Source organism: Tupaia chinensis, unplaced genomic scaffold (genome assembly GCF_000334495.1).
Source record: "Tupaia chinensis unplaced genomic scaffold, TupChi_1.0 Scaffold000074_1, whole genome shotgun sequence".
In the NCBI taxonomy this organism is placed as follows: Eukaryota; Metazoa; Chordata; class Mammalia; order Scandentia; family Tupaiidae; genus Tupaia; species Tupaia belangeri.
Genome location: NW_006159534.1, coordinates 7,628,235 through 7,650,604, shown reverse-complemented (window position 1 = coordinate 7,650,604; position 22,370 = coordinate 7,628,235). Strand labels below are relative to the sequence as shown.

At 36.7% G+C, this 22,370-nt stretch overlaps 1 protein-coding gene across 1 annotated transcript in view; it reads right to left on the bottom strand.

Annotated features, from left to right (window-relative positions):
* FMN2 (formin 2) overlaps nt 1–22,370 on the bottom strand; it is a 407,588-nt gene that overhangs the window by 86,788 nt on the left and 298,430 nt on the right.

The window sequence follows — 22,370 nt, the reverse complement described above, 5'->3', positions numbered from 1 at the left end:
CCCTATTGACCTCTGACCCTAGCAGGCATACCACATTTCTTTCAAAAAAAAACCACAGAATACATATTTTTTCCAGTAGCATATGGAGCACTCTCTATGACCGACCACATGATAAGGCACAAAATAAGCCTCCATAAATTTAAAAGAATAGATATTACACCTAGCATCTTTTCTGATCAACAATAGAATTAGACTTGAAATCAACAACAAAAAGAACTTATAAGAATATACAAATACAATGAAACTAAACAACATGCTCCTGAACAATTTTGAAACTACTAAAAAAATTTAAGATAGAAATTTTCAAATTTCTTGAAACAAATTAACTAACAATAAAAAAAACTTGGGAGCTTTCAATCTTGTGGACATAGAAAAGCAAGAACAGGAAAACTCAAAAGTAATAGATAAAAGAAATAATAAATATCAGAACAAAAACTAAATGAATCAAGAACCAAAGCGCAATACAAAACAATCAATGAAACATTGTGTTTTAAGAAGATACACAAAATGGTCAAATAATTAGTTAGACTAAAGAAACTATAGTGTACCCGGATATTAACCTGAAGAAGAATGAAATTATTAACAAAAATTAACTCCAAAAGGATTAAATATTTAAATGTAAAGCCTAGGACCAGCAGTTAGTTTAATGGCTATGTCGCTGGACTCCCATGTAGTCGACTGAGGTTTGAGTCCCAGACCCAGTAGCTAAAACTCACGCCAGGTGTGTGTGCATGCATGCCCAAGATCCCGAGAGGAGAATGGAGGAGAAGGGACTGTAGCATGGCCATCCCCCCTGGGGGGTGATTTTTTCCTTTCTTTCTCTTTCTGTCTTTCTGGCGAGTGCATGCACCCTATAGCAAAAACCTCTCAAAAAAAAAAAAAAATTGTAAATGTGAAACCCAAAACTATAAAGCTACTTGTTAAAAACACAGGAGAAACATTTCAAGATAATGGAGTAGGCAAAATTTCTTAATAAGAACCTAAAGCGTGGACAACTACACCAAAAATAGACAAAGGGAGTACATCAAGTTAAAAACCTTCTGCATATTAAAGAATAAATAAAATACAACTCATAGAATAGGAGAAAAATATTGTATATCATACTTCAGATAAGGGATTGATAACTAGAATATATAAAGAACTCTAACAACTCACATATCTCCTCCCTCCCCCCCAAAAAAACCACGTAATCCAATCAAAATCTGGCAATTGATTTGAATAGACAACTCTCAAGAGAAGACATACAAATAGCTACAAATATATGAAAAAAGATGTTCAACATCACTTATCATAAGGGAAATGAAAATCAAAACTACCATGAGATATCACTTAACCCCTGTTAGAAAGGCTATAATAAAAACAAACAAATAAATAAATAAAAACAAGCGCTGACAAGGTTGAGGAGAAAAGAGCACACTCACGCATTGCTGGTAAGAATGTAAATTATTATAGCCACTATGGAAAACAGTGTGGAGGCTCCTCAAAAATCTAAAAATAGAACTACCATGTGACTGAGTAATACCATTCTTGAGTATTTATCCAAAGGATAGGATATTACTGTTGAAGAAACATTTACTTATTTATCCAATGGTATATTGTACCATTATGCACAATAGCTAAGACATGGAATCAACCTAAGCACACAACAACTGATGAGCGACTAAAGAAAATATGACACATATACACAATGGAATACTACTCAGCTATAAAGAACGGTGAAATCCTGTCATTTGACATTCAAAGTGGATGAACCTGTAACATATAATATTAAGTGAAATAAGCCAGATTATAAAAAATAAATACTATATGTCTCCCATCTAATATGTTCTCAATAGCAGCACTCCGTAGCAAAAGCTGAAGGATTCAATGGCATAAAAGTAGTAAAAATAATAGTAGATACCAGAAACTTCACCAGAGGGGAAGACAGAAAGACTGAGGGAGAATAATTAACAGACACAAGAATGCATATAAATAAGTGAAATACAATAGGTTATAGAAGAGTGTACCACAGTAGAATAAAAAAATATCATTGACAATTCAATATACACTTCCCCAAAATAGTAGAACTCAACATAATGTAATGTTCAATGTTGAAGATGAATATGTCTGTATATTATATACTGTATGCATGCTTTGAGAAACTATACTAACCCCACTAAGATGTACAACATTTACGTGTAAGCCAGAAATTACAATTTAAAAAATAAATAAGGAAAGTATAAAACAATTGTTAAATGATTTTAATTTTTTACCTTAAATAAGACAAATTTCCTCATTCTTTAGAGTATATAATTTATTTCTTTTTTAACATTTCAAATAAGGATGGAAGCCTTCTAGTCATTCATAATCAAGGTAACAATTGGAAAGCTAAACATTTTGAACAGACAAACAGGCACAAGGCTTAATTTGTAGTAATCTCCGAGTTGTCATAAAGTCATCTGGGCTTCCTATGCTGAAGCCTCCCAGAAAGCCTTGACCACCTTCAACAGAGACATTTCTACGACTCCTAATTGATAACAGTGCCCAGTGGCCTCCCAGAGCTCTGATCTCCCACAGCAACGGTCTCTCCTATACATTGTACCATAAAAGCTATACTTCCTTTGCAAATTCTTACCGCTTTTCAGATTCCACTAAGGCCAATATTTGAGGCTAGAACATGAGATTTGAGTCAGGGAAACCAGGGTTTAAATTCTAGTTCAGTCACTTAGTTATGGTAGCTTATAATTACTTTAATAATTACTTTGATGTATAACTTTTCTTTATTATTAATACAAAAGTAATACTTTTATTAAGTTGTTTCATGATTCACTAATATATAAACCACCTGGCACATTGCTGGATTCTTGTCCTTCCTGTCATTTGTACATTACTATCACTACAAAAAGAAGGGGCAGGGGGGAGAATGTGTCACTCCTAAAACGTAAGAGTTTTCCACTGCAGGTGCATCATATAGCTTTTGAATTCTATTAAAAAGAACCCAGAGACAGAATTAAATATATACTTGCTAAAACAAGGGTGCCTTTCTCTACCAATGCAGAGAAATTACGGCCCAAATCCTTTACAGTATAGGGGAATAATTCTTGAAACAGGTAAAATATTTTCTTTCTACTTAATTTGTGTATACATTTGTTTTAATAGGCCTATAATGGAAAACTTCCGATGCCTATAATACAGGCAAAGGCTAATAGCTTCTTAGTGGTTTATCAGGTTTTTTGTTGCTCTGTTTTTAAGGCATAGCAGAAAATGAAATTACTAGAAGAGAGAAGACACTACTTATAGTAAATTTAGGGAGAACACATAGCATAATAATTTGCCCCCAAACCTCAATTCCTAGAGATTTACAAACTGAAGCAGATAAAACCTATGGTTAGAATAAAAGAAGCCCTGAACTTTTTAAAAGGTAGCCTTTATTTAGCTAGTTACTTTTTTTCCAATCTTTTGTTTTCATTTTAGGGTTAGGCCATATTACCTCTTAGGTCAATTCTAATACAGAGACCATTGGTTAGGATGGTCTTCTGCCATTGACTATGCAACTGGTTAAAAATAGCATTTAATGTTTCTGTTTCAGTACTTTGGCATTTAATGATGCCTTCTCCAACAACACTAATACTTCCTCCTCCAGATCTCTGCCTCCACAAATATTTTCTGGTGGTTGTTGTCCTACTAAGTTACTATTTTGACTCAGTGATTAGTGTCTGTAGTTACTGTCTGGCTCCAGATTCTTTTGCAATGTAAAATATTTCTGCTGAATTTGTTCCAAACGACTGTGAGTAAGCAGAGGCACGGAATGGACGCCCTTTCTGATCTTGAGCTTTCATGAGGGAATACCACATATTCCCAGGTAATTGGAGACAGAGTTGCATTTGAGTAATATCAGATGGAGGGCAACTCAGAACTCTTTCATCTGCTTGTCTAGGCTCTAAATCTTTTTGCTATTTTTTCTTTTATTTAAAGTGTTAACTAGTTTTTGTTTATAATTAGCTATGAATGTGCATTTCAGCTGCTTTTAAGTGCAGCCAGTATGGGTTATTTTTCAGACAGATGCAGTTCTTTTCTTCTGAGTCATTTAAAGTTGTCATCTAACTACAGATATATTGCCTTAGTTTTGAGATGTTTGAGACACTCCTCCTTTAGACAATGAACTAAAAGTCAAGTAAATTTAGGTAGTTTATATATGTTAGACAGGGTATAAATATCAGAATATCTTTCCTTAGATAGCAAAAGAAATAGCTAAATCCCATTGGATCCCCTCTTTATTGTTGCAAATGTTCTTAGGTCAATAAAACAAATGCTGCGGAACACTCTTGGGAGGAAGAAAAACAATATCTATGAAGCATGGAATTATAAGTTAGTCTTTGCAATAATTCAGCTACCTTTTAGTTAGTACTAAGGTTATTTCAACTTTGTACATAAAATGTGTATATCTTTTATGTCTCTGGAAACATAGATTCATAGAAACATAACATAGATGCATGCTATTAAAAAGTCAAGAAATACACACACAATAGAAAATTATGTGTACTTCAAAAATTTGATACATGTGGCTTCTGGCCAAATCTGAAATACAGAAAAGCCATATGCTATTATCACCTAGCTTGATGTACTTATTGAAGTAGTCCTCAGTGAAATTTCTTTCTAAATCTCTATTTTAAACCCAAAGCAGAGAAGACTCAGAAAACATGATATGCATCTATGAATTTCATATTTTATAGACAATACAATGTAAAACAGTTGTTGATTTCCAACTAGAAAATATTAACTCCATCAAATTTATTTTTATACCAAATCATACCCAAATGCTATTTATTACTACATTCACAGGGTAAGCAAATCTCTCATGGACTTTCACTAATGCAGCATAAAAGTATATACACCTAGGACCAATCTCTCTTTTCTTTCTTTGTTTTTTTTGTTTTTCAGTTTGCCATAGGGCACATGTGCCCACCAGAGCAAGACATAGAGAGAGAGAAGGTGAGAAAGCATCCCCATGAAGAATGGTCATGTCAGAATTCCTTCTCCTCCATCCTCTACTAGGAATTTTTGGGCATGCACGCACATGTGCCCACCATGATGTTCAAGTCACCAGGTCTGGGACTCAAATCTCACAGTTGGCTGTGTGGGATCCGGCCCCCTTAAACTTCCCACCACCTGCCAACCCTTTTCTTTACTAGGAAACAGCTATTCTACTGCCAAAGAAAAGTCGAGCATATCTACTCACTAATATCAATCTGAATTTTAATTAGGATCCTGCATACAAAGCAAAAATCTGCTAACCTTTAGCTAAAAATATGCAAGTACATATTTTAAGACTGCGTTTTCAATATTAAAAGCAGTATCAACTAATTGCGACCTATGGATTCAAAAATATCAAAACAGAAAACACTTGAATAAAAATGTTTAAAAAAAATCCTTTCCTGATGGTTTTTCTCTTTTTCTAACCTTACCTGCCAAAACAATGCTTGAAGACTAGGGTATCCCAATCCTAGTAATAAAAGCCACATACTTTAACATTACGATACCTCTACCAATATTTGAGTTGTGTAATATGTTCTAGATACTTTGTTAGGAACTTATACGTAGACAAATTTTACATAGTCTTTCCCATTTGGAATGTAGACTGAAGAGGGTGAACAACATAGATATAAAAGTTCACGACAGCCCAGAGTATCAAGAAGGAAGAAGGCATAGAAGCAAAAGTGCACTGTCACCCAGAATAGCAAGAAGCAAGATATAAAGGAGACAAGATGGAAAATACAATGAAAAATAGCTAGCAAAAAAATTTGGGTATAAAGGAGATACATACAGACTCTTATGGTATGTATTATAACAAGCAAAGTAAAAAAGAAAAACTGAATTGCATTTAATTTAAGGTAGTAGACACTTTCATTGCTGGACTTCACTGACAAGGACTGAAGTGCTCTCTAGAAAATAGGATAACATACATGAAACAACAGTTTTCATACTGGACAAAAGAAAGATTCTGATCTCTGTTGAGTCATTCAGTCTTCCTAGATTTTGTCTTAAAGCACTTTCTAGATCATGGGTCCTGGAATGGAGAACCCAAATAAATCATTCAGTCTTGCCGAATTGAGGAACTACAGATAGCAGTTCAGAGAGGATGACGTGGCTGAAAACTGAAGGACAGAGTTCCAGGAAAAGAAATATTTCTGTAGAAAAAAAGGTCAGAAATCTGCAATAAAATCCCTGGGCTTTTGCTGAATATTAAGAAGAACATTTATACAGTGAAACCCTACAAGTCCAAGTGAAGAACTACCAAGAAGTTGTAAATTGAGAAATTCCCAAAACTCATAGGGTCAAGAGGCATTTGAAGTCTGAAGAATCGGAGTTTAGAGCTATCATGGACTCCTCCTTTAGACAATGAACTAAAAGTCAAGTAAATTTAGGTAGTTTATATATGTTAGATACACCTAGGGCCAATTTCTCTTATATATATATATTTTATGATATATTCTTTTATGATGCATTAGTGAAAGTCCATGAGAGATTTGCTTACCCTGTGAGTGTAGTAATAAATAGCATTTGGGTATGATTTGGTATAAAAAAAAATTAGATGGAGTAAGAATAGTTATGGGTTAGAATAGTTATGAAAGCCTCTGTGTGTATGAGGATGTGAGGGACCTTATAAATAGGACAAATTATCACTGTTATGAAGGACACTCTAGAGTAGCCTAAGCAAAGCTTAAAAATAGGGCTTAAAGGAGGACCAGCAGTTAGCGTAATGGCTATGTTGCTGGACTCCCATGTAGTTGACCATGGTTCGCATCCCGGACCCGGTGGCTTAAACTCACGCCGGGAGCGTGTGCATGCATGCCCAAGATCCCGAGAGGAGAATGGAGGAGAAGGGATTATGGTGTGACCATCCCCCCCGGGGGTGATTTCTCGCTTTCTGTCTCTCTGTCTCTGTCTGGCTGGCGAGCACATGCGTCCTATAGCAAAAACCTCTAAAAAAAAAATAGGCCTTAAAGGAATCAAACTGAGTCATATGTTATTTAAATTATCCACCTAAACAAAGGCAAATACTCTTCAAAACAGTACACAAAATCCCCACCTTTAACATTACATTTACAGTTGTACTAACCAAGTGCAAATGCTTCTCAACTTATGACAGGGTTCTGTCCCAATAAACCCAGTATAAGCTGAAAGTATCATTAAGATGAAAATGTATTTAATACAAGCTAACTACCAAACATCATAACTTACTCTAGCCTACCTTATATGTGTTCAGAACACGTATATTAGCCTACAGTCGGCCAGTATAAACTAATACAAAGCCTAGTTCATAATAAAGTATTAAATATTACATGTAATTTTTTGAATATTATGAAAATAAAACCAAAATTATCATAGGAGAACTTATAGTTTCTACAAGTGTGTATCATGTTCACACCATTAAAAAGTTGAGCTTTCCACCTCTGGATGCCTCCAGGAAAGCATCGCTGATGTCTCTCTTTCCACTGCCATCGTGTCTAAGTCAGAGTCTCCTGAGGAGCTCGAACAGCTATAGGAACTCTTCATCAGAGGTCTGAGCTTTGAAACAACTGATGAGAGTAAAGGAGCCATTCTGATCAATAGGGAATGCTGACAAAATGTATGGTAATGCAAGATTCAAACACCAAGCCCTCCAGGGGGCTTTGGGTTTGTCACATATGCCACTGTGGAGGAGGTAAATGCTGCCATGATTGCAAGGCTACACAAGATGGATGGAAGAGTTGTGGAACCAAAGAGGGCTGTCTCAAGACTCTCAAAGACTAAGTGCCTACTTAATTGTGTGAAAAAGATCATTGTTGGTGCCATTAAAGAAGACACTGAAGGGGACCAGCAGTTAGCGTAGTGGCTATGTCACTGGACTCCCACGTAGTCAACTGCGGTTCGCGTCCTGGACCCAGTGGCTTAAAACTCACGCTGGGCGCGTTTGCGTGCGTGCCCAAGATCCCGAGAGGAGAATGGAGAAGGGATTGCAGCGTGGCCATCCCTCTTGGGGGGTGATTTCTTGCTTTCTGTCTCTCTGTCTGGCGAGCGCACGAGCCCTATAGTGAAAAAACCTCTACCAAAAAAAAAAAAAAAAAGACACTGAAGAACATCACCTGAGAGATTATTTTGAACAGTATGGTAAAATTGAAGTGATTGAAATCATGACTGACCAAGGCAGTGGCTAGAAGAAGGGCTTTACTTTTGTAACCTTTGATGATCATGACTCTGTGGATAAGACTGTCATTCAGAAATACCATACTGTGTGAATGGCCACAACTGTGAGGTAAGGAAAGCCCTGTCCAAAAAGAGATGGCTAGTGCTTCCTCCAGCCCAAGAGGTCAAAGTGGTTCTAGAAACTTTGGTGGTGATCATAGAGGTGATTTTGGTGGTAATGACAACTTTGGTTTTGGAGGAAACTTCAGTGGTTTTAGGCTTTGGTAGCAGCCATGGTTGTGGTGGATATGGTGGGAGTGGGGACGGCTATAGTGAATTTGGTAATGATGGTGGTTATGGAAGAGGCAGCCCTGGTTGATCTGGAGGAAGCAGAGGTTATAGAAGTGGTGGACAAGGTTATGGAAACCAGGGCAGTGGCTATGGCAGGAGTGGCAGCTATGAGAAAACAACAGAGAACACGGAGATGGCGTTGGCAGTGGTACTGGAATAATTTTGGAGGTGGAGGAAGCAATGATTTGGGGAATTACAACAATCATCCTTCACATTTTTGTACCCATGAAGGGTGGGAACTTTGGAGGTAGAAGCTCTGGCCCTTATGGCAGTGAAAGTCAATACTTTGCCGAACCACAAAATCAAGGTAGCTATGGCAGTGGCAGATTTTAATTAACTGTCAGGAAACAGAGTTTAGCAGGAGAGCCAGAGAAGTGACAGGGAAGTTACAGGTTACAACAGTTTTGTAAACTTCCAAGCACAGTGGTGGCCGGGCCCACCTGCTACAAAGAAGACATGTCTTAGACCATACTCATGTGTATGGCCAAAAAACACAAGGCCTATATTTGTGACTAATTGTATAACAGGTTATTTTAGTTTTTGTTCTCCAGAAAGTGTAAAGCATCCTAACAAAGGGTTTTAATGTAGCTCTCTTCTCTTCTCTTCTCTTCTCTTCTCTTCTCTTCTCTTCTCTTCTCTTCTCTTCTGTGTGCACCCATGCTGTTCATTGCTAAATTGAGTAGTCAGATCATGACACTGAATAAACATGTCTTTTCTTAAAGTGTGCTGTGTAAAGTTAGTCTACTCTGAAGCCATATTGGTAAACTTCCCAACAGTGTGAAGCAGAATCCCTTCAGGGAGGTACCAGGTTCCATTTTGAAATTAAATAATTTACTACCTGCTTGGGTGGAGAACCCAGTTGTCTTCAGAAACACAATATAGTTGAACTGATAGTTACTGTTATGGTCTGAAGTCCATTCAGAGGTTCACCCACACAAAGTCATAGAATTTGGTTATTAAATGCCCAAAACCAAGAATAAAAACATACTTTTAAAAACAGTCGAAGGTTAAAAAAAAAAATAGGGAGTACGAGGGAAACACATTCTATGGCAAGGAAAAAAGTATAATTACAAAATGATAGGTAGAGTAATGAACCCTCCAAAAATCTCCATGACCTAATTCCCAGAATCTGTGAATATGTTACATTATATGGGAAGGGAGAATAAAAATTGCATGTAGAATTAAGGTTGCTAGACAGCTGACCTTGAGATAAGAGGTCATTTGTATTACATTATCCAGGTCAGACTGCTATAATCACACAATCCTTACAAGTGAAAGGAGGAGGCAAGGAAGTTCATGCTGGCATGATACAGCATGAGAAAAATTTGATCAGTCATTGGTGAATTTGAAGACAGATGGCAACCATAACCCAAGCAATGTGGGCAGCCTTTATAATCTGAACATAAGACAAAGAAAAAGTTGGGACCAGCAGTTAGCATCATGGCTATGTTGCTGAACTCCCATGTAGTCAACCACGGTTCGAATCCTGGACCTGGTGGTTCAAATTCATGCCAGGCGCGTGTGCATGTGTGCCCAAGAGCCTGAGAGGAGAACGGGGGAGAAGGCATTGGGGTGTAGCCATCCCCCCTGAGGGGTAACTTCTTGCTTTCTATCTCTCTGTCTCTCTCTGTCTTTCTGGCGAGTGCACATGCCCTATAGCAAAAACCTCTCAAAAAAAAAAACAAAAACAAAAACAAAAAAAAAAACAGAAAAAAGAGAAAACATTGATTATACCCTGGAGTCTCCAAAGAAACAACCCAATTAACTCCATAATTTTTGCCTATTCTGGGTTTCTGACTTTCAGAAGTGTAAGATACTAAATCTGTGTTGTTTTAAACCACTTGTTACAACAACAGAAAATAGACATTTCTAGTCAAAAATTATGCAAGCAGGCTGGCCCCTTAACCTAGTGGTTAAGGGAGCTGAATCCCATATGGTCAACTGTGGTTCAAGCCCTGGCCCTGGTGGCTTAAAAAACACACCAGGTGTATATGCTTGCATTCCCAAGAGTACAGAGAAATGGAGATGAAGATTAAGGCACAACTATACCCCACTGGAAGATGCTTTCTCCCTTTCTCTCACTTACTCTCTCTGGCAAATACATGTGTCCTCTGGCAATTTAAAACAAACAAAACTATGTAAGCAGAAGATAAGAAAACAATAAGTTAAAGCACGAGAAGAAAAAAAAATAGAAACTTAGATGTATAAAAATGAACACAAAAAAATTGAAATGCTAAACGCTAACTATGTAAATTAACAAAGTACATTTTTTTTTTCATTTTAAAATTTCTTTAAAAGATAACTGACTTAGGGGCTAGCAGGTAGCATGAAGGTTAAGGGCACTTGACTCCCCACATGGTCAACTGCAGTTCAAGTCCCAGACTTGGCAGTTTGTTTTCTCACTTTCTCCCTCTCTTTCTCTCTCTCTCACATGCTCACTCTGTCCCTCCCTGGACAAATTAAAATAAATAAATAAAGAAAGTTAAAATAAAATAATTCTAAGAAAAGATAACTGACTTAAAAGCAAAAGGTAGGAACATACTGTTCGGTTATGTATATGTAGAAGTAAAACATGAAAACAAAAGCATAAAGGATAAGAGGAGAATGGAAGTATACTGTTTCATAATTCTTTTATTGTATGTGAAGTTGTATATTATTATTCCAAGATAAATTGTGATAAATTAAAGGGCAGGATAGTAGCATTTGCATAATAAAAGCAAGTGATTATTTTGGGATTAGACAAGGCTAATAGTATGAGATTAGAGTGAAGAAGACATGTGTGAATAAATTAATGGGACTTGGCAGTGATTGGAGGAAAAAGCAAGGTTGAGAGGAAGATATGAGAAGAGAAGGCATAAAGAATAAGACTGGGGGCCAGCAGATGATATGGTGGTTAAGGCACTGGACTCCCACATGGCCAACCACAGTTTGAGTCCTAGACCTAGCAGCTTGTTTTCTCACTTTCCCCCTCTCTCTGTCTCTCTCTTTCTCTGGTGAGTAAACACATGCCGTAGAGCAAATTTAATAATAATAATAAATAAAATTAAATAAATAATTCTTTTTAAAAAATAAAACTGATAACTGCTGTAGACCCAGCACATCAATATTTAAGAATGTCTAGTCCAAGTGTGCATTGTAAGAAATATACTCATTTGTTCAATATAATTTTTTTTTAGGGAACTTTTATTTTATTTTATTTTATTTTATTTTAATTTGGCCAGAGTGAGACACATACACACAGAGAAAGAGAAAGTGAGAAAGCAAGCCACCAGGTCTGGGACTTGAACTGTGGTTGGCCATGTGGGAGTGCCCAGTGCCTTAACCACCATGCCACTGCCGGTTCCCCAATATAATCCTTTTTAAACGTGTTGTTAGAAAAAGATTGATAAATCAAGAAATGAGCAAATAAGTTTTAGTGCAATTTTTTAACAGTTTTTTTTTCTTTTCTTTTCTTTTTTTTTTTTTTTTTTTTTGCTATAGGGCATATGCACTCACCAGAAAGAGAGAAATGGAGAGAGCTAGAAAGCAAGAAATCACCCTCCGGGGGGATGGCCACACCACAACCCCTTCTCCTCCATTCTCCTCTTGGTATCTTAGGTATACATGCACACGCACTTGGTGCGAGTTTAAGCCACCAGGTCTGGTACTCAAACCCCGATTGACTACATGGGAGTCCAGTAACATAGCCATTACGCCATCTGCAAGTCCCTTTAGTGCATTTTTACAATGACATACTATAAAGTCATTATGAAGAATGTACTGATACAAATTATTTTAAAGAGATCTTAAATAAAAATAATAGACTTATTTTCAGCAAAAGTATGGAGTGGGTATCAAAACCTTTCATAACAAAGCACATAAAAAAGGATGACTTAAAATAAAATTGAATGCATGGCTAATTAGATAGAAAATAAGGAAAATTCTCTAAGGATATAAAAACAAACAGGAGCAGGATTCCAGAGAGGTGTGAGCCAGCACCGCCCTGGGCCATCACTAACCCCAGCAACAGAGAACTTTAGTTTGAAGAGCCACACAGGAAAATTCTGAACAGGCCTGGAATCTACCCAGGTACCCAACCACACACCTGGAAAGAAGAAACTGAAAAGCATCACCCCACTTATTAGACATTGAGAAAAGTGCCCATCTCACCTATGGCTTCTAAGTAGAAGGGGAAATCCCATTTCACTTGAGAATCTAAAGCCACAAATAGGCAATCACATTGCATTGGGCCCGTTTGCCCGATGTGTGATCTTAGCATGCAAGGCAAGTATTTATTTTAAAATAGTTCTTATTTGGTAGTGCCTCCTGATGATTAGCCAAAACAAACATAAAGAGAAACAGAAAAACATAAAAGAGCCTGAGAGGAAACACAGATTAGAAACAAAGAAACAAGAACTGGACCCAAGCAGAGTCCTCAGCACAACAGGGGAAGAGAAGAGTCAGAGGCCTCCAGACAGCTGAAAGGAATTCACTTTGAACCTGCAATTTTGTAATTAGTAAATCTACCTCTCAAAAACAAGCAATAGAAAGATATTTCCATACAGACAGAAACAGAATTTACCATCAACTAAAAAGACTTATTTATGAAAGAAGAAAAACAGTCTTAGAAGGCAGTCATAATATGAAGGACCAGGGAGGGGAAAAAAAAGTACTGCCTAAACTAAAATTTTAAAAAATATATAAAACATGGGACCAGCAGATTGCATAATGGTTATATAGCTGGACTCCCATATAGTCGACCATGGTTTGAGTCCTGGACCCGGGGGCTTAAAACACACCGGGAACATGTGCGTGTGTGCCCAAAATCCTGAGAGGAGGCAGGAGGCTAGAAGAAAAGGGATTGCAGTGTATCTATGCCCTGGAGTGGTGATTTCTCGCTTTCTTGTCTCTCTCCATCTCTCTGGAAAGTGCACATGCCCTATAGCAAAAACCTCTCTAAAAAACACATACACACACACACACACATATATAAAACAATAATTATTCTGAATTTTAAAAATTAGACAAGAATAGCATATAAGTGCACACATGCAGGGAAATATGTAAAATGATGAATATGTTAACTTGCCTGACTATAGTAATAATTTTTACTATGTATATCAAAACATAACATTGCATACTTTAATATATGTAATACAAAAGAATTATATTAAAATATCAAAATATGCATTAAAAGAATGAAGATATAAAATATAATTGCACAGCAGAGGGAAAAAAGGTTAAATGAGAAAGAGACCTTCAATCCATTTGTGGTAATTTGTTTACAAATATGGCACAGGTTTTTTTATTCTTTTGAGATATATTTTTAGTAGACTTTGAAGCTTCCTCAAATTTAAAATCCATAAATTCCCTCATAAATCCTTGCCTTCGTTTCATTTGTTTTTCTGACACTGATTGTTCCTTTGAATAAGAGACTCAGTGGTGCCTCTGTAAGTGTTTCAGCAACTCACTCTGCATTTCAAATACTTCATAATGTTCTCATTTCTTCTTACTGTTTTCCTCTCTAGCATGTATATTTCTCTTCCTTCTTTTTATATGGTTCATTCCATACTTACCCTTTTGTTTGTCCTATAAATTTAGGAAACTCAAAGTGAAAAGGCTTTTAAGCCTAAATCCTTTCCTTTGCTTTAAATATATTGATAACTTTAAAAAAAAATCTGCTAACAGGCCCAAAGTAGAAAACATTTCTTTCTAGAGGTGATCTGTCTTGAATTTTGATGTCTTATTCTATTTAAAAAGAGAGAGAATATGGAGAGCATAAAATCTGTAGTAAAAATATGACTATGATAGATATGCATACAATTGCTAATTTATACATATCATCTCCGGTAGAATGGAAATAAAATGTAACATTGGTTGAGTAGAGGAACGTAAGAGTCTGAAGACTTAACATACTTACATGAATTTTATGATAATTACATGTATTATTTAATATTTCCGTTACTCATTCTTTGAGAAATAAAGAACTAGGCCAAGCTTCCCGTCTTACATGATCGCATGGGTGATAACACCACTCACAATGTGAGGGAACACAGCAGGAGAGAACTGAAGAGCTTGAGGTTAAACTCAAAACTATTCCTTCAATTTTTCATCTATGACATAAATCTTTCTCAGGGTTCTGCTTTGTACAAGTGCTAAAGACATACTGTGGAACACGTTATGGAGAGGTTCAGCATGAGGTAGCAGTGAGAGCATCAACGCAGAAACCTGCAAGAGGCAGTCACTAGGGGTTCCCAAATGGGAATGATTCCCAGCACTCCTTGAAGCCCCTTTTTACCAGGTCTCACCCAGAGGTGTAGAATAGCTAGGGCTGTGGGAAATCTGACCCTTACTTCCAGTTCATGCTTTTTAAATGTTAAGAGTAACAGGAAAGGTACAATGAAATAATACTTATCAATATATTAGAGGAAAGGGCTTTGTCTATCTGGTGCAGTGTCTGCCTACATACTGCACTGCAGAGCAGTGTCCCCATTTTTCAGTCCTGTGACTGGTGACTTTTAAGCTTCACTGGAATAACTTACATGGAATTTGATCTGTATTTATGGTTTCTACCACCTGACATTACACAACTGTCTTGTCCACTACATGTCTAGGTCTCTTACTATAGTAAGAGAATAATTTTTATAATAAAATTATAATAATTTTTACATTAAAGCATAGCTACAGTCTCCTTCAAAAGGTTTGATTCCAGCATGACTTTGCCATTTATTGTGTAGCTTTAGTTAAGCAATTTAGTAAAGCAATATTATTTTATAATAATAAAAATTATTATCCCCATTGGAGATAAATAATGCTACTCAGGACCAGCAGTTGGCATAATGGGTATGTGGCTGGACTCCCATGTAGTCGACTACGGTTCAAGTACTGGACCCAGTGGCTTAAACTCACGCCAGGCACGTGTGCGTGTGTGATCAATATCCTGAGAGAAGAAGGGAGGCAAAGGGATTGTGGTGTGGCCTCTCCCCTGGGGGGTGATTTCTTGCTTTCTGTCTCTCTGTCTCTGTCTTTCTGGCGAGCGCACATGCCCTACAGCAAAAACCTCACAAAAAAAAAAAAAAAAAAAAGTTCTCATATTGGGATCAGCAGATGGTCAGCTGTTATATCCCTGGACTCCCACATGGCCAACCACAGCTCGAGTCCCAGGTGCCTTGAAACTCACGCTGGGCATGTGTGCATGCATGCATGCCCAACATCCCAGGAGGAGAATGGAGGAGAAGGGATGGCAGTGTGACCATCCTCCCTGGGGGGGAGGGGGGGAGTGGTGAATGATCTCTCACTTTCCCTCTCACTGTCTCTGTCTCTCTTTTTCTCTGGTAAATGCACATGCCCTAAGGCAAACACTTCTAAAAACAATGTTTTCATATTTTCAGAAAGAGAAAGAAAAGCGACAACAAACATGCTCACCCTGAATACGGAGCACAGCTCATACAGTGCCATGTGCACCATTTCTGATAAAAAGTACTCCTAGGCAACGTCTCGGTCTTTGGTACAATTGAGACCTACTGCTTTCACCATCTCTTCATTCTCAAGTATAGAATTACCAATACTGAAGACTGTATATTTAAGATTGGAGGTTTCGGCACCCTTTTAATTATAAGCATGTGACTACAGATTTATGTATTTCATCTTGGTTCTAGTCCTTTATTCGGCTACGATTTACTGTGCTTAGTATAAGGAAGAAATCTTTGGCAAAACAGGGGGTAGAGGTATGAAAAGCAAGTTTATTAAAAAATCCCATTAGCTATTTTTGATTTATAAAATCAGAGTAGTAACTAGACTTTATTTAATAACATGGAAGGAAACTCTCTCCTTTCTTTTCTTAAATTTACCATTCACCCAAAAGGCAGTAGAGCTTAAATTTTACAATATACACTTATTAAAAGTTATCATATGAATAGAAAGGCAGTGAAGACCAGTAAGAGAGAACAAGGCTCCTATTTCTTTCCCAGTAATCTCACATGAATATATATATATGTATATACACTATATATACTATATAAATATATATGTGTGTATTTATGAAGGGAATTCACTACACCTGAGGTCCTTCATAGCTTAGCAAAAATAGGATTTTTCTATGCATATTTTGTTCAAAACGTGACTGGGATTCAAAAATAAAGAGGGGAAGAAAAAAGAAAGGTGTACTGAGTTCTGAGGGGAATATCAAAAAATCATGATATTTCTAAGCAATCTATTTATCTTTTTTTAACCCTGATTTCTGCTACAAAAAAAAAAAAAAATCCAGGGCTAGCTATGCAGACCCACATGGCTGACTGTAGTTGGAATCTTGATTCTTGATTCTCTTGTGCAAACTGGAAAGGAGAAGATACAAACTGATCATAAAAACTGAGAAAGCCAAATTTTCAAGATAATTTTATAACAATGCTGGAAAGAACAGAGTTCCAACAGCAGCTTTGTGGTCATGAGTATAAAGTACACAAGCCAGTATTGTTGTAAGAACCTCCTCTCCCTCACACTTGCCCTTACAAAAATGCTCAGTTGCTGGATTCTCTGGTACAAATATGGAGAATGCACAGAGGTGGGCTTAAGGAGAACTTTTGCACTTTTGCCTGGTGAGTAAGACAGTGTGTATGCATGCTAAGCATTGTCCTAAGTACTAAAATAATGTCAGAAGCAAAGCAAAGCTGCTCTCTTAATGGAGTTTACATTATTGAAGTACTAATAAACAATGCAATTGAGGAGAATGGTGTTGTAAATGGGCCAGCAGGTGGTGTGGTGGTTAAGGCAGTGGATTCTCACATGGCCAACTGCGGTTCAAGACCTGAACTTGGCAGCTTGGAAATCAAAACAAATAAATAAAGAAGTAAATAGATGTTTTAAAAAGTAAAATAAAATAAAATAAATAAAAAGTATAAAGCTGAGTTGTGGTCTAAACATTATGTGAGTTGTGTATATTCTTAATTCTCCCAAAGATGGTATGTACGTAGCTTGCATCTTTACAAAGAATGCCTTATAAGAATAGGACATAATTCTCTAAATCTGTCTATTCTAGAGAAGAGGTTGAGGACTTCTCCAAGGAGGAGGTGCTTAGGAAACCATACATTCTTGGCTTGAGTAAAACTAGAAATGCTAGTTTAAAAAAAAATACATAAAAAGGATAGATCAACAGGCTGCAGAGCTAGATAAAATCCACAATGATTGTTAAGAGTGTGACACAGACCAGATAATAGCTAGATTACAAGGGTAAGAGATTATAGTGTGAGAGCTAATGAAATTAAAAATGTTTGGTCAGTAGTGGGTATACTCTTTTCACCTGTTCAAGAGATTTTAGATTTCAAGGATAAGGCGTATTAAAAAAAGACTTTCACTGGGACCAGCAGATGATGTAATGGTTACATTGCTGGACTCCCATGAAGTTGATCATGGTTCAAGTTCTTGACCTGGTGGTTTAAAACTCACACTAGGCAATGTGCTTGTATGCCCCAAATCCCAAGAGCATAGCTTAGCAAAAATAGGATTTTTCTATGCATATTTTGTTCAAAACGTGACTGGGATTCAAAAATAAAGAGGGGAAGAAAAAAGAAAGGTGTACTGAGTTCTGAGGGGAATATCAAAAAATCATGATATTTCTAAGCAATCTATTTATCTTTTTTTAACCCTGATTTCTGCTACAAAAAAAAAAAAAAAATCCAGGGCTAGCTATGCAGACCCACATGGCTGACTGTAGTTGGAATCTTGATTCTTGATTCTCTTGTGCAAACTGGAAAGGAGAAGATACAAACTGATCATAAAAACTGAGAAAGCCAAATTTTCAAGATAATTTTATAACAATGCTGGAAAGAACAGAGTTCCAACAGCAGCTTTGTGGTCATGAGTATAAAGTACACAAGCCAGTATTGTTGTAAGAACCTCCTCTCCCTCACACTTGCCCTTACAAAAATGCTCAGTTGCTGGATTCTCTGGTACAAATATGGAGAATGCACAGAGGTGGGCTTAAGGAGAACTTTTGCACTTTTGCCTGGTGAGTAAGACAGTGTGTATGCATGCTAAGCATTGTCCTAAGTACTAAAATAATGTCAGAAGCAAAGCAAAGCTGCTCTCTTAATGGAGTTTACATTATTGAAGTACTAATAAACAATGCAATTGAGGAGAATGGTGTTGTAAATGGGCCAGCAGGTGGTGTGGTGGTTAAGGCAGTGGATTCTCACATGGCCAACTGCGGTTCAAGACCTGAACTTGGCAGCTTGGAAATCAAAACAAATAAATAAAGAAGTAAATAGATGTTTTAAAAAGTAAAATAAAATAAAATAAATAAAAAGTATAAAGCTGAGTTGTGGTCTAAACATTATGTGAGTTGTGTATATTCTTAATTCTCCCAAAGATGGTATGTACGTAGCTTGCATCTTTACAAAGAATGCCTTATAAGAATAGGACATAATTCTCTAAATCTGTCTATTCTAGAGAAGAGGTTGAGGACTTCTCCAAGGAGGAGGTGCTTAGGAAACCATACATTCTTGGCTTGAGTAAAACTAGAAATGCTAGTTTAAAAAAAAATACATAAAAAGGATAGATCAACAGGCTGCAGAGCTAGATAAAATCCACAATGATTGTTAAGAGTGTGACACAGACCAGATAATAGCTAGATTACAAGGGTAAGAGATTATAGTGTGAGAGCTAATGAAATTAAAAATGTTTGGTCAGTAGTGGGTATACTCTTTTCACCTGTTCAAGAGATTTTAGATTTCAAGGATAAGGCGTATTAAAAAAAGACTTTCACTGGGACCAGCAGATGATGTAATGGTTACATTGCTGGACTCCCATGAAGTTGATCATGGTTCAAGTTCTTGACCTGGTGGTTTAAAACTCACACTAGGCAATGTGCTTGTATGCCCCAAATCCCAAGAGGAAAATGGAGAAGGAGGGATAGCAGCATGGCCATATCCCCGAGGAGTGGTTTCTTGCTTTCTGTCTCTCTGTCTCTCCAAAGAGCACACGTGCCCTAGAGCAAAACTCTCTCTTAAAAAAAATATAAAGACTTTGGATATACTAAAACCCAAATACATTCACATAAATTATTCTGAGCACAAAGGTTGATATAAGAAGATAATTTAATTATTGTTAAAAATATAATTTTAACCAAAGATTTAGCATATATTATTTGCACTAAAGTGGTATTTTCTTTAGTTTATAAATTTATTTTTAAAATTCTATTCTAACAATTAGAAAAAATAAGGGGCAAATTACTGGCTTCCTTCTTTAAAATTTATCTTAAGAGAATTATATTTTGAAATCCATTGCTTTCACTTCATGTTATTCATTGAATATAGCTGTCTCATGCTGGACTTTTATTCTTTCACAGTTTTGACATATTTGATATACATAAGTTTTTTCAAAGGCTATTCTGTTGTTTATCTTGTTATCTATCATCCCTTTTCCAGAAAAGGTAGCGAATGTAAGAACCATTAAGACACATACATTTTTCACTCACTATTACAACTTACAACAAAAAGAATGCCTGAATGTATAGAAAAGATTCAAAAAAAATTTTTTAAAGGAAACACTTGAACAAGATATGAAATAAAAAGGCAATTGAAAATGACAGAAGAAAGGCCATGTAAAAACACTCCTCTTGTTCAAACTAATGGCAAAAAGGTGAAACGCTTCATACTTAAAAGAACATATAGGTCGGGGGGCCAGCAGTTGGCATAATAGCTATGTCACTGGACTCCCAGGTAGACAACCACAGTTCAAGTCCCAAAGCCAGTGGCTTAAAACTCACATTGGGCACGTGTGTATATGTGCTAAGATCCTGAGAGGAGAATGGAGGATAAAGGACTGCAGCATGGCCATCCCCCCTGGGGGGTGATTTCTCGCTTTCTGTCTCTCTCTCTCTGTCTTTCTGGCAAGAGCATGCACCCAATATCAAAAACTTCTCAAAAATAAAATAAAAGAAAAGAACATAAAGGTCATTATCCTTGTAACAATGATGTTTTCATTTAACATAGAGATATAAAAATTACTAATATATGAATTTCATACTAAGGAGGTGAGAAGATCTTCTTAGATGGCTGTTCAAATGTGAAGAGTATTTACCCATTTAGTGTGGCTGGGTAATCTTGTCTTCCCTGGGAGTGATCTACTAGACAAAACCTGAAGGTACTGCTTGCCTCTGAATCATCAAAAATGATTACCAAAGATAGCAAATATGGCCAGTCACCTGCAGCTTGGAAATATAATCACTACATTCTGAATGGGTATATAATATAACTTCTTATTCATCTTTTTTTCTTAGATATTTTTGCTATAGGGCATGTGCACTTACTGGAGAGAGAGAGAAAGAGAGAGGCAGAAGCAAGAAATCAGGTCCCAGGGGGATGGCTATACCGCAGTCCCCTCTGCTCCATTCTCCTCTAAGGATCTTGGGCACCTCCCCACACACACACACCCAGTGTGAGTTTTAAGCTGCCGGGTCCAGGACTAGAACCACAGTTGACTACATGGGAGTCCAGCAATGTAACCATTACACCAACTTTTGGCCCCTCTTCTTATTCATTTCTAAAAAAAAAAAAGATTATCACTCAGTGATTAAAAAACAAAACAAACAAAAAAAGCCAACTCAATGCCTGGTCTGTAAGATATGGATTAGGTATATTATACAATAAATCACATTTTAGAACACTAATATTATATAACAAACAACATTCTTTTTTTTTCATAAACCAAAACTAAATATTCCTTGCTTTTATTTATATCATTTTCTTAAGTGACATAAAACCCCACTGGATAGAAAAACCAAGACTCGGTTTTATTCACCACCTGTGTGTGAGCTTGTAGTCCTTTAACATGAGGTTTCATGATTATGGGTTAGAGAACTCTAGAAATCAATGCACAGATTTTTCATTTTAAGTCATTTTCAAATTTGAAAATGACAGGTGGTTAAGGAACTGGATCCCTCATGACTGACTCCATGGTTTGAGTTCTGGATCCTGCAGCTTGAAATTTATGCCAGAGTCACACGTGTGTGCATGCCCAAAATCCTAAGAAGAGAATGAAGGAGAAAAGACTGCAGTGTCACCATGCCCCTGGGGAATGAGTCTCACTTTCCCTGCATCTGTCTGTGTCTCTTTCTCAAGTGCACATGCCCTATGACAAAAAAAAACCTTTAAGAAAAGTTTGACAATGGCAATCACAGGGCCGGCAGGTGGTGTGGTGGTTGGGAGCGCTGCACTACCACATGGCTGACCACACGGTCTGAGTCCCCACCTGGCAGCTTGCTTTTTCACGTTCTCTCTCACTCGCTCTCACTCTCCCTTGCTGTCTCACTCACTCTGTCCCTCTTTGGTCAAATTAAAATAAATAAAGATAAAGTTAAATTTAAAAAAAGAATTAAAAAAAAAAGACAATCACTTTGATTTATGAATCTAACCAGAGTTCTGTTTTAATCCTCATGATTATAGTAAAGGTTAAATACTACTTTCTTATCCAAAAAAAAAAAAAAAAAAAAAAAAAAAGAAAAGAAAAAACCCAAAAAGCTCTGCCTACAGTGAATCAAACTGTAATATGACACATTCATGGTAAATCATCATTAACGACACTTGAAGAACCTAAGAGAACACCATAGCCTAATAAACAGGATGGAGCCAATTTTCAGAGCACTACTTGGCCTCAGTCTCCTGCCATGACGGCCTCTAGGAGAATTCCTGAAACAGCAAGAACTTTTCCAGAGAATGGCATGATACAAATCTGATCTTTAGAAGAGATGTAACATTCCAACGATGAAATGTTTTGAGTAGTAAATGTCTTGCTCTAATTGTAAGTTTCAATGATTTCAAACAGAGAACTTTTAAAAGGGCTTTTTTTTTTGTCTCTTAATAAAATTGTTTCTTTATTATCTTCTGAAATTTTCCATTCCT